This window comes from Octopus bimaculoides, chromosome 2, assembly GCF_001194135.2.
Source record: "Octopus bimaculoides isolate UCB-OBI-ISO-001 chromosome 2, ASM119413v2, whole genome shotgun sequence".
In the NCBI taxonomy this organism is placed as follows: Eukaryota; Metazoa; Mollusca; class Cephalopoda; order Octopoda; family Octopodidae; genus Octopus; species Octopus bimaculoides.
Genome location: NC_068982.1, coordinates 192,284,856 through 192,298,836, shown reverse-complemented (window position 1 = coordinate 192,298,836; position 13,981 = coordinate 192,284,856). Strand labels below are relative to the sequence as shown.

Here is a 13,981-nt window from a genome sequence, read left to right as displayed (position 1 = left end):
GAGAGAGAGAGAGAGAGGGGATGATAGAGAGGAATGAAAAAGATTACAACGAACACTCTAGAATTGCATCAACAGTATTAAACAGAAATGATGTGCAAAATTAAGAAAGAAAAAGTGTCTGATTCTGATATTTTATGAATTTTCTGAAAATGGGAAAATGATGTTGGAGAATGTGAAGATATTGAGAATGAGCAGAAAGATCAAAGTTTTAACCGTGTCTTTTGTTTTGAGGCTCATGGTCTTTATTGCTTGATGTCTTTTTAGTTAAGCTCCTACATATATTTTACTTATTGAATTAATTAAATATCATCATCATTTTTTCCCCTTATTTGATGGATTTTTTCTGCTACTTCTTGCTACAAACCATGAACTCTTGCTATTTCTGAGCTTCAGCATTCTGTGATCAGCCTTCACTATATCTTTCCATATCTTTCTCTTCTACAGGCCCATTCTATAATTGTTAGCTGTCTGTCTATCCATTCATCTGTCTGTTTACCTGTCTATCAGTTTGTGTCTGTCTCTATCAATCTATCTGCCTGTCTGTCAGTCTATCTGCCTGTCTCAAGTTCAATCTGTCTGTCTATTTGTCACTCTATTTATCTGTCTGTCTGTATGTCAATCTACCTATCTGTCTATTTGTTAGTCTCTCTGTTTGTCCATCTATCTGTCTATCTGCTTGTTAGTCTGTCTGTCTGTCAAATCAACCCACCTACCCCTCAAACCTAACTTAACCTACCATTTAAAAGAGAAATACGTAATTAAGTTACCCTATTTTTTTTTACTTGTTACTAGTTGTTATTGTGTAAGCCTAGATTTTCTTGTTTAGTGTCAGCTCATCCCTGGCCATAGACCCCTAAGTAAACATATCTTATTTTTTTCCAGTCTACATTATCCAGTGTGTCTTGTTTATAAGACAGTATAATTTGATTTAAGGGAGATTTAGCTGCTACATCTACCACAATGAGGCTCCTTTACAAGTGACCACTGCATGTAGTTGGTCAAACAAAAATAGATGGTCCACAGACCCAGTGTTGTAGACACTGCATCAGTGGTTCTCAACCATGACCCTGGGGCTCCACATGACCCTGGGGCTCCACATGACCCTGGGGCTCCACATGACCCTGGGGACTCTACATGATCCTAGGGGCTCCATGTAAGTTTTTGTTTTAAAAAGTTACATGTGTAATAAATCAGCTGTAATTCTACAATGCACAGAATATTTCATTAATCTTTTTTTTTTTTTTACACAATTCGTAAATAATATTTGATTAAAAATATAATGAATCTCTTTTGAAACTTCAAATGGCTATGGGGGGGGGGTCCATGTAAGAGGATAATATAGTGAAAAGAGATGGTAAAAGAGGATAGGATAGTGAAAGAATTGTGAAGAGGAAGAACAAATTTGTTGGGATGGGGGTTCTTAGAAGAGAGAGTAACCGCTGTGAAAGTGTTTGGAGAATAAACAGCAGAGGTTTGTAGGTGAGAGAGGGGGAGAGAGAGAGAGAGAGAGAGAGAGAGAGATAGAGAGAGAGAGAGTGGAAGAGGGAAAGATGAAATGAGAGAGAGAGAGAGAGAGAGGGAGAGAGAGAGAGAGAGAGAGAGAGTGGTGGCAACTTCCTGTTTAGTGGTGAGGGGGAGAGTGACTGATGGAAACAGGCAGCAGCAAGTGAGGAGTGATGGTTGTCAATCATTATGGAGTGGGTGAAGTGATGGTTAACACCAGAGGACGATGGTGGATGGTGGAGAGGAAATGAATTCCTAAATTAAGGGCATTGTGATGCAGGGGGAGAGAGAGAGAGAGGACGAGGGGGGGGGGTGATAAGGATGATGGTAGGGAGTCTAACCAATATAAAGTCATGCCTGATGATCAGTGATTATGGAGTGAATGTCTTGGCAAGGCTGGTAGCTCTCCTGATATTCGTTCTTTGTGGGCTGTTGTTACTCAGAGTTTAATATCATGGGCAGTGGTGTGGTGTGTGTGTGTGTGTGTGTGGGGCATGTGTTGTAAGAGTGTGTCACTGCATCTACCATTTGTTAGTGATTCCCTTTCGACTCCTGGCGAACGATGCCTCTGCACCATTCAAGCAACAACCCTCCAACCCATGGGTAGGTTTGGGTAGTTGTTGCTGGTGAAGGTTTTACAAGGTTGGAGTGCAAATCCTCAATCTCAACCCCTTTTAGTCCCCTTTTACAACAACACACAGCAGAATTCGTTGGGTCTTATCTTTGACATGCTGGTCCTAACCCCCACAGCACTACAGTAACATGGAATGAAGCATTTTGCTTGAACAAAACAACCCACCCAGTCTGGGAATCAAACCCACGATCTGACACTTGTGAGTGCAACACCCTAACCATAAGGCCACTAGGCAGTACCACAGATAAAGTATAAACTCTCAATCACAAGGCTGGAAGTTCAATACTACCCTGATGTGGACAATACCTGAGTCTTTGAACAGTAAATGTGAAGAAAAGCTGCAAAATAACAAAATGAATTAAAAACATTGGTGGTGAGAAGGTGGCCAGGTGAGTGTGGAGTATTCATGGCCACTGCAAGGAGTTTTGTCATTTTCATCATTTTTTTGGATGAATTCTAGTGTGCAGTGTACAGCAGTGTCGGTAACAATCTTTTACTACACCTTCAAGTTAATAAAAGCAGTGTTAGTAAAATTTAGGTGCCAGAAACTTTACAGAACAGAAGCCACTTGGTGGTCACTGGCTGTGTTAGACAAAACAGCTAAATCTCGCTGAAAACTTATTTGACTCTCTAAAAAGACATTAAATAATATAATCCTACTTACTCCTAATATGACAGGATGGTCACGGCTGGAGTCTTTGTTCAGCAATCACTTTATTTCTTCCTACTCTGTATCCTGATTTTATACTTCATCTTGATAAGTTAATAATTTTATCTTCAAAATATTCATCATCATCATTATCTTCTCCACCACCACCACTAAAATTGTTAGTGTGTTGGACAAAACTTTAATGACATTTCTCCCAGCTCTTTATGATCAGAGTGAAAATTCCACCAAGCTCAATTTTGCCTTTCAATCTTAAGTTTACAACATATTGTATTAGTAGAGAGAGTTTTCACTCTGCATAATCTTAGTTTTTAAAAAAAAAAAACATTTAAAAATATCAACTAGATAATGGCTGGGAGATAAAAGTTTACTCAAAGTAGCCACACTCAGCTTCCACAATGGCCTCAAGATGATACTGGAAGCTAGTATGTGAGTTTCTCACTGTGTCTGGCAAGATCTTTGAACATCTTGATATTTGGCCACCAGCTGAGCCTTGGTATTGCAAGCAGAGTGGTTGATGTCTTTCTCAACTGTACCCCACACATCCATGGAATTGCAATCGGAGGAATTTAGAAAGCCAGAAATTAGCGCTGATAAAGTCATAGAAATTCTCCAACAATCACTTCTAATTTTTTTTCTGGAAGTATGGCAAGGAGCTGAGTCCTGCTGCTACCCCTATGGCCTTCCAGCAGCAACCCTCTCCAGCCAGGGATTGACCAGACTCCGGTAGTTTCACATGGTACCTCTGAATTGGGCATAAGGCCCTGTTCACCAGTTTTTGGATGAATTCTAGTGTGCAGAATGCCTGCTGTTTCTCTTCCTGCTAGCCACAGCTTCCTAGTCACTGTTGCAGCAGTCTATGTCACGTCTGACAGCCTTTTCAGTGTTCACAGAGCGCTGAGCAGTAGTCATGGTGTCAGCATTTTGATACCTGGCACAAATATGATACAGGTGAATATTTTCCAATATTCAGATAACTTTCTGTCCTCCATGCCAGCTAATTTTTTTCCCAACAACACTTTAAAATCTTTTTCTGTTCTCCAATGCCACTCAGCTGTTCCTAACAAAAAAGGTGACATAAGAAATTGTCAAATTCAGTCTGAACACCCTGTATATGGTAAGGTACATCCATACACATGCATAAATATAAATGATGGGTTTTCACACAGTTTATGTCTACTGAATTTCACTCAAAGTTTTGGTTAACTTTAGGCTATAAATAGAAGTTACTTGGACAAAGTTTTGTACATAGACTCGAACTTGGAACCATGTGGTTGCAAAGCAAACTTATTAATTACACAGCCACCCTTGCATTCATGTGGCAAATAAGTCAGTCTTAAATAATTCAAGAAATTTATATTGTCTGCTGTGTCATGGTGTAATGTTAAGGGGAGATCATTAAGTTTTTAGGGAGTTGATTGCAACATGGGGTCTTCACTGAAACACTAATAAGTTAAAATATAGAAGTGTAGCATCTAATGATGCCAAAAATCACACAGGTCACAAACAAAAGAAACGGCTCATTCTCAGTTGCAGCATGATGTCTTTCTGTTTCTTGATCTTGAGTTTGTTACTATTTAATATCTTTCTTCATTTCTTCTCTTTGAAGTTGACCTATCACATAGAAAGAGCAAATGAAACAATTAGAACTAAACCATTCACCTGTTATCTGAAAATATGCATTTAAGAAGTTCATTAGCTATACAGATAGTATACAGAATTTGGGGATTTGGTTGACAAATTTCGTAGTTGAGAACAAGAGAAATCTAAAGTCAACTGGAAGAACAATAAAAATATTCCTTCTTACCTGCAATTTGTCCATTTTTAATGTCTTTCAAATTTTTAAATAAAAGACCTCAATGTTGCTAGCATGTGTGATGTTTGCTGAAGTGAATGAAAATGTATTTCTAGAGCTGCATGTGGAAGTAATAAACAACACTTGTGGACATTAACAGAACATTTATTTACTGCACAAAGTGTTTTCTGTGTTGGTCTTTTATCAAAAATCAAATCACAATCAAATGGAAATTGTAGTTGTGGCCGATGCCAGTGCTGCCTGACTGGCTCCCATGTCAGTGGTACATAAAAAGCACCCACTACACTCATGGAGTGGTTGGCATTAGGAAGGGCATCCATCTGTAGCATATTTCACCACCTCATCCTCCACAGTTAGAGATTAGAATCTTTATGCATCTGTCCTCATCCATATGCATTACACAGCTATACCAACACAGTCTTCTCTCTTGTACACCACATCTGATGCCTCTTATCTTCAATTTTTCTTTTAAGACACTTGTATGCTGATATTGCACATCTAGTGAAGCATACTGGCTTCATTATGGCCCCTGTAGTCACAGCCCATATTTCACTGCCATATAACATGGCTGTTTGCACATCATACAATCTGCCTTTCATTCTGAGGGAAAGACACTTCGTTACCAACAAAAGTAGCAGCTCTCTGAATTTTGCCCAGCCTGTTCTTATTCGAGAGCTATGCTCTCAGAGCATCCTCCTCCATTGCTGACATTGTCACCAAGGTAACAGAAGCTATCTACCACTTCTGAATATCCCCCTGGGCATTTGACAAAGTCTATTCTTTGTACATTCCTAGTGTTTATTGTGAACTACACATCTGCCACACACAAAGACCTGCCTTTGATATTGCTGCACCTTTTATGTGTCCATAGCTTACACTGGGAACATCTTATAGAGTTTCTACCTACACTTTTTCTACATATCAAGCAGGGCCATCTCCCCAAAAGGATTTGTGATTTGTCTGTTTTCCTACTTGCTAAGGCTTTGCTGTTCACTAAATTAATTCTAAGGCCTTTTGATTCCAGACATGAAATTCTTTTTTTCTCTAGTTCTGGTAGTGATTCAGTCCAGTACTCTTGACAAATCTTGATTAAATCTCTGCTGATTAGAGAGAGGCTAGGGCTTAGGCTCATTTTCAGCTTCCTTAGAGTAAGGTTAGAATAAGTGCTGGGATATTCTTTTGAATAGAAGACTAATTGTCTGGTTTCAGGAACATTAGAACATTGGAGAATCATCTTAGTATTATTTGGTGAGAGAAAGGCAAAGAAGTGTGTGTGTGTGGGGGGTGGTGGTGGTGGTGTCAGTGATGGAATTTCCTTTCTAGTACTTTGTAGTCTTAGGAACAAGAATAATTGTGGAGTCCTAGGAAGATAGTGGGATGAAGGGGGGGAACAGTTTTGTAGCCCTTACACAAGTTTCACAATGACGAGGTCTCTGATGTGTAGTCAGTATGGGACCAGGAATAGAGACGTAGACAATATGGAGAGAAGAGAAAAGGAGAAGGGGGTATTGAATGGGTTTGGGTAGGGGCCAGCAGTTTCAGAAGAGCAGAGGCCATTGTAATGTCAGCAAACGATGCAGTGGAGAGAACACAGTGTAACAGAGCACCACTAGTTCCTGTGTGTTGAGTAGACGTGTGTGTGTGTGTGTGTTAAACCAGATGTATAATCAGTGATTTTGTGTGGAAAAGTAGGAAGAGCTGCATTGGTATGGTTTTCTTGTGGTGGTGGTGGAATCAGTGATTGGTCAAGTAAACTTGCTGAAAGAATTATCAATGCAATTGCGACAGACTTGCAGATGTTTTACTGTGTATTGTGCAGCAATGGACTGCAACAAGTCTACCTGCAGAGTGAAGCAATCAGTAAAGTCTGCAGTTGTCAGAATTGCTCTGCCTATTCTCTGCAACTGTGACATCAATCTAACTAGCTGCTGCTACTGCTGCTGCTACTACTTCTACTACTACTACTACTACTACTATTAAGTTTGGTGACACACTGTTACCCTCATTACATCAGACATTTACCATTATAAACAGAGTTCAAAAGCTTACACACACACACACACACACACACACACACACACACACACACACACACACACACACACACACACACGCACAGATATATACATTCATACATGAGTCATAGACAACATGTACACACACACAATCTCACAATAGTTACTCAGAGACACATACAAATGTATACAAACACACACATGGATTTCAATATACAGCATGTATGTGCTTATTGATGCACACACGCACACACACACACACACACACACACACACACACACTCACACACAGTTTCACACACACACACAGTTTCACACATGCATACACACTCACATGCTCATTCAGACAAACAAGTCACACACTTACAGTATATATGTGTGTGTATCAAACACACACACAACCTCACATGATTATGTATTATCATCTCTCTATATTTTATAATCACAAAACACGTGTGTACACATGCACACACTTGCATTGAACCTCACAGACACATACACACACACACACTCTCTCTCTCCCTCTTGCTTTCTCTCTCATACACACATTCATTTACACATAAACAAAAATACACATTGACACACAAACATGTAAATATCACACACATACAAGAAAATCGTGCACTTACACACACACATGCACACGTGCAGTTGCTCAGCTGGTCTTACATTCTTGGCCAGATGTGTCAAATTTAAAATATACAATTTTAATGCAAGTCCATCTAGCCTCCCACCCCTCCCACCCCTCCCACCATTGTCTGTCTTTTACCTTCACATATTTTCCTCATAATTCTGCCCTTTTTTTTTTCTATTATATTCCCATTTCACTTTATGTCTTTTCATCATAATAATCCTGTTACACTCCTTTTTGTCTTCCTATCATCTTACCCGTTTTTTCTCATATTTTTCTCCTCACTTAATCCTCTCACTCCCTTTATCATTCCACATATAATCCCCTGTCATTCATTTTTTCTCTTCATTATTATTGTCTTTTCCTTATTATCCCCCATACAATTCATCATCATCATCATCATCATTTAATGTCCATTTTCCATGCTGGCATGGGTTGGATGGTTTGACTGGGGTCTGGGAAGCCAGGAGGCTGCACCAGGCTCCAGTCTGATCTGGCAATGTTTCTACAGCTGGATGCCCTTCCTAACGCCAACCACTCAGAGTGTAGTAGGTGCTTTTTACGTGCCATCAGCACAGGGGCCAGAGGAGGCTGGCAATGACCACGATCAGTTGGTGCTTTTTACGTGTCACTGGCACGGAAGCCAGTCAAGGCGGTGCTGGCATCTGCCATGTTTGGATGGTGCTTTTTATGTGCCACCAGCAGAGGGATCACAACTACAATTTCCATTTGATGTTGATGTTCTTGACTCAATAGGTCTCTTCAAGCACAGCATGTTGCCCTACGATTCAAGGTACTTTTGAGTGGGCTGGGGCTGGTTATGCAACACTGGTGTAGGTTACAGCTGTAAACTCACTTTATTTGCCGGGTCTTTGCAGTCACAGCATATCTCCAGACATCTTGGTCTATCGTCATTGCCTCTCTGAGGCCCAAAATTTGAAGGTCATGCTTCACCACCTCATCCCATGTCTTCCTGGGTCTACCTCTACCCCGGATTCCTTCCACTGTTTGGGAGTAGCACTTCTTCACACAGCTCTCCGCGTCCATCCATAGTACATGACCATACCAACACAAATGTCTCTCTTGCATGCCACATCCGATGCTTCTTATACCCAACTTTTCTCTCAGGGCACTTACACTCTCTCGTGTGTGCACACTGACATTATACATCCAGCGGATCACGCCAGCTTCATTTCTTTCCAGCCTACGCATGTCCTCCACAGTCACGGCCCATGTTTCACTGCCGTGTAGCATGGCAGTTCGCACACATGCATCATACAGTCTACCTTTCATCCTGAGCAAGAGGCCTTTAGTTGCTAGCAGAGGTAGGAACTCCCTGAACTTTGCCCAGGCTATTCTTACTCTAGTTGCTACACTTTCAGTGCAACCACCCCCGCTACAGACTTGGTCACCTAGGTAACAGAAGCTATCAACTATTTCTAGTTTTTCCCCTGGCATCTGATGGAATCTGTTTTCTGTACATCTTTGATGTTTATTGCCCCAGTGCATCTGCCACACACAAAAACTATTTTCCCAGTTAACCTTCCTTTGATATTGCTGCACCTTGTATGTGTCCAAAGCTTACACTTGGTGCATCTTATGGAATTTCTACTTACACCTTTCCTACAGATTGAGCAGGGCCATCTACTTGAAAGGATTTGTGATTTGTCTGCTTTCCTACTTACTAGGACTTTGGTTTTGCTAGATTCACTCTAAAGCCCTTTGATTCTAGACCTTGCTTCCACGCCTGAAAATTTTCTTGTAGTTCTGGTAGTGACTCAACTGTTAGAGCAAGGTCATCAGCATAGAAGAGTTCCCAGGAGCAGCCCGTCTTGAATTCCTCTGTTATTGCCTGGAGGACTTTGATGAATAAAAGGGGGCAGAGGACTGATCCTTGTTGAACCCCTACTTCTACCTGGAATTCTTGACTATACTCATTGCCAACCCTCACCTTACTGACAGCATCCCTGTACATGGCTTGTACAGCTCTCACCAATCACTCATCCATCCCTTGTTTCTGCATTGACCACCAGATAAGGGACCAGATCCCCAATCCCTTATCTGGTGGTGTAGGAGTAAAACACGTTGTCAGCCAGGTTCTGCCCTGTTATTTCTCCAACTACATCTATGTTTTGACGCTATTGTTTTCTGTTGAAACCATTTATTTCAGATCTGAACTTGCTTTGTTTGCAAGTCATGGAGACTAGATGAGGCAGAGTTATGTCCCTTGCCCAGTCACAACAAAATGAGTAATTTCAAGTCACAGATGGGTTACGAGTAACCCAGCATCTTAACCTCACGGCTTTCTTTCAGACCCTAGATTCAGAATTGCTATGTTTGATAAACTATGTGGATGAGTATCAAGTTTTGATACTTTATGTATTTGTTACTCTATACTTTGGACCGCAGAGCCGCATGCGTTCCCACCACACACTACGTCTTCATCAGAGATCGATGGACTGCCAAGACTTAATGTGAGAAAGAGAAGCAGAGAAGAATTGTTTTGCCATCAAGTATTTTTACATACAGGCTAAAAAAGGATAAAAAATCAACAGTGTATATTAAATTGTATTTGGTGAAATTGTTTATAAAATACTAAGTTATGATGTTGCTAGTGACGGTGATGATGATTATAATGTCTGTAAGAATTAATCTATATTCTAAAAGCTATAAGTTGATTGTAAAAACTGAAATTTATTTTAAAAAACAATTAAAAAAATATGAGTGAAATGTCTAATTTGTTTCACAGTAGAAGTTTCTAGAAATTATAGTAACAAAATAAATAAAACTTTAAGAAATATAAAAACAAACAAAAAACAAGAAAAATTTTTTTAATATTTTCCAGTTTAATTTTGTTGGTGAATCAATTTAAGAGACTCATCAACCTAACATGAAATAAAGACAACAGAAAAGTTGTTTCATTATATTTTTGTCAAACCTAAAATGGAAATGAAATTAATTTTTTAATGAACAAATGGCAGCAAACTGGAAGTAGTTGAACTGACTTTGTTTTCTGTCCCTCTCCTGGGGCCGATGAATAAAATACCAGATGTACATTAAGGTTGAATTCAATTCTGTTGTGGGAACAGCCTAGATTTACTTTTGGCTGTGTTTTTATTAGAAACAATGTATCCCGAGTCAGAGTCATCCGAGGAGATGTTAGCTTTAAACAGACAAGGTGAAAGAGAGAGAGGGGGGGGAGAAGGAGAGAGAGAGAGAGAGAGAGGGAGGATGTGGGGGTGTTTATTCTCAGCTACTTGATGTTAAATGTTCCTAACTCCTTACAGCCCCTGGACCTTTACAGCCTCTGAACCCTTACAGCCCCCACCACTGTCTCCGCTGTGTTTCAGTGACACTTATCTTTCATATTTCATAGCCATGTTGGATTTAAACAAAGAATTCAAACCATCATCATCATCATCACCATCTTTTAATGCCCGTCTTCCATTGCTGGCTTGCGTTGGATGGTTTGACAGCATCCAATAGGCCCCAGAGGTCTGCCTTGAGCCCTACTCTCTGTTTTGGTTTTTAGGGTCAAGTACCCCCCCCTCCCAATACTAATCATTTTACAGAGTGAACTGGGTGATGTTTCCGTTGCCTAGCAACTTGTAAGATAAAGAAAAAAACCTTCAACTATGGGGGAGTGTAGTTGAGGAGGAGGAGGTGGTTTTATGCCAGCCTTTGAGAGGTTAAAGTACGACAGGGGGGACAGGAGATAGGTGTCTTGCTTTACAGGATAGATATGGCTACCCTGTTTTATATAAGGGTGGGTGGGAGTAGGTGGAAAGAAGATGAAGTGTCAGAGTGTACTCTCAAAGTTCAATAAAGTGAGTACCAGAGAGAGAGGATATGGAGAAAGGGGTGAGGGGATAAGTTTAGAAGAGTGTGAGAGGGGAGTAGAGGTGAAATATGGGTAGAGTCAATGGGAAATATGAGTTTGAGAGAGAGAGAGAGAGCAAGGTGAGGAAGGAAGGAAGGAAGGAAGGGGGTGAGAGGTGAAGTATAATAAAACTGTAAACAGATGAGAAAAAGAGAGATTATGTGTGGAGAGAAGAATTGAAAGAGAGAGACGGAGGTGAGAGAGAGGCGGAGGTGAGAGAGAGATGGAGGTGAGAGAGAGACGGAGGTGAGAGGTGTGTGGGAGTTGGTTTAGAGACAAACAAAAGTTGGGGGCCATTGATGGTAGATATGAAAGGATGTCCTAAGATGTAGCTCAAGGGAAAGACAGCTGGTGGTACAGGAGAGAAATGGTTCCAAGGAGAGGGAGAGGGATCACTGGTTGGACAAATATGTGTGGTTCTACTCTAATATAGTGACAGCAGTGGAGATATTTTCATTTTCATTTGTAAAATAGGATTTATTTCATCAAATGTCGCTGCCCTCAAAAACATTTCAGCTGATACTTGCTAAAGAATAAAATGCATTTCTTTGCCAGAGACTTAGAAGAATTAGTCTTTAACCCTTTCAATACCGGCTGAAACTGCCTCTGGCTTACAAATGTCTTGTTTTCATAAGTTTTTAATTAAAATCTTCCACCAAATCTTAGTCGCAATTTATGTTCCTAACACCAGCTTAATGATAACGAAGTTATTTTGCTAAATTCTTTGTTATATTTAAAATTAATTGAAAGAAACACAGAGCATCTCAAAGTAAATACGGTAGCAAAAGGGTTAAGGAGGTGTCCCCAACTTTAGCAAATCCTCCCAGTTTAGTGTGATTGTTAGGGTTGTTGTACAACTTCTGATGGGGAAACATGAAGTAAAGTGGTGGGGGTTAGAATGAGATCTGGGATGAATCTTGACATCATTTCTAAAGACACTTAAGGAGATGTGTGTGTGTGTGTGTAGTTCACCTTCAGGAAATTGCGTTTGTTAATTTATTTAAATGTAATTAGGGTGGGGGTTGGATTGGAGATGGGGTTTAAGTGTGAACATGGAGAAAATATTGCAAGTGACAAATGTCAAGTAATGCAAATCAATATGAGCTGCCAATAATAATAGCCAAATAGCCCACAAATAACACTGCCATCTTAAAAAATGAAGGATATCACCATCACCACCACCACCACCACCATCATCATCATCCTCATCATTATCACTACCTTCACAGTGAACATATTCACCATCACCACCATCATCACTCACCACTATCCAGCACAAACATCTCTACCACCACCACCACCACTAGCACCATCATCATCACTCCTAGCATCAACATAGTCACCGCACCATTGCTGCTACCATCATCATCATCACTATAATCCTCAACACTACCACCATCACTATAATTTGTTATCAGTTATTCAATTCAAGATTAAAGTTTATCAACATTTATTGATTAGACGTCATTGATTAGAAATGTTGTGTTTTTATATAGAAATCATATCATGTGATAGTTAATGTAGCTTATTGAATCGAGGAAATTATTATTATCATTATCACTTTCTTTCAATTTTGTTTCCATTTTTTGCCAAGTGTCTTCCTGACACCTAGGGCAGAGAAACTCACTTTATACATTGGTAGAGTACACACACACATCGATACTGAGTTTAGACAAAGAATTCAAATCATCATCATCATTTAATGCCTGTCTTCCATACTGGCATGAGTTATTATTATTATTATTATTATTGAGTGAAAGAGCAGCACATGTCATCAAAGTGACACTGGGGTAAAATAGACAAAGCCCAGTATACCCATCATGACTACCCGTCTGATAAGGGTACACCAGGCACATGCATCACAACCATATGTGTGCAACATGGTGATCTCATCAAGATAAACAGCGCATGGCTTTGCAAGTGGGGCCCAGTTAGAATTTGAGACCATTATTGTTGTTGTTATGGCATCCTTTTACTGCACTACCAAGTGTAACTCTATGTGCAGTGTTTTGCTTTGGTTTTTATTGCTTCTGTGATGTTCAAAGTGTTCTACATATATGTGGTACCTAGCAGTGTCACTTTCTGTTGGTTGCATGTATTTGGAAATTCTAGGCTTTCAGTTAAGGTTTGGTTTCATTGTAGTTATTCACAAGATACCAATTAATAAAAGGATGTGTTCTATTTTCAAATGGATTATCTCTAATTTCTCCACTTTGTATTTAGATAATTTTCCCATTCTTTGAAGAATACATTATCATCTCATATATATAAATCACAGTATGTGTGTGTGTGTGTGTATAATGACTAATGCATACATTTCCACAATTCTCAACTGATTTTCTCCAAACTTTACATCTACATTACTTATGTCCCAAGGATGGTCATGCACTATAACATTTTGCCCAGAACTCCCACGTAAATGGACATAGTTTTTTTGTATGTAGAGTCTTCCATACTTTTTTAATCTTTTTATAAAAGTAAAAGGATTTTGTCTATTTATTTACTTTGACTGTTCACCTGTGTGGTGACCCAGTCAGGAAACAAGATTTAAAAGCTGTCATTTTGTTTTCACGTAAATAAATGTTTATGTTAATTTAAAAGATTTCTCCAAATATTCTTATTTAGCTGTTATTTTTAGCACATGTGTTATGTTTCTGGTAATTTTCTCTCATGTAAATAAATGTTTGTTAATTTAAAAGATTTTCCATATTCATTATACATAGTTTTTTGTATGTAGGGTCTTCCATACTTTTTTTAGCATTAGAGAATATTTTTTTAGTGGTTATCACTTTTTTTGATTTATTATTTATTTATATGTTGTAATTGTGTATTGCT

At 39.4% G+C, this 13,981-nt stretch overlaps 1 protein-coding gene across 2 annotated transcripts in view; it reads left to right on the top strand.

Annotated features, from left to right (window-relative positions):
• The window catches only part of LOC128247059 (FK506-binding protein 5-like), a 117,787-nt gene that overhangs the window by 86,914 nt on the left and 16,892 nt on the right, over window positions 1-13,981 (top strand). The gene's annotated exons all lie outside the window — the stretch shown is intronic.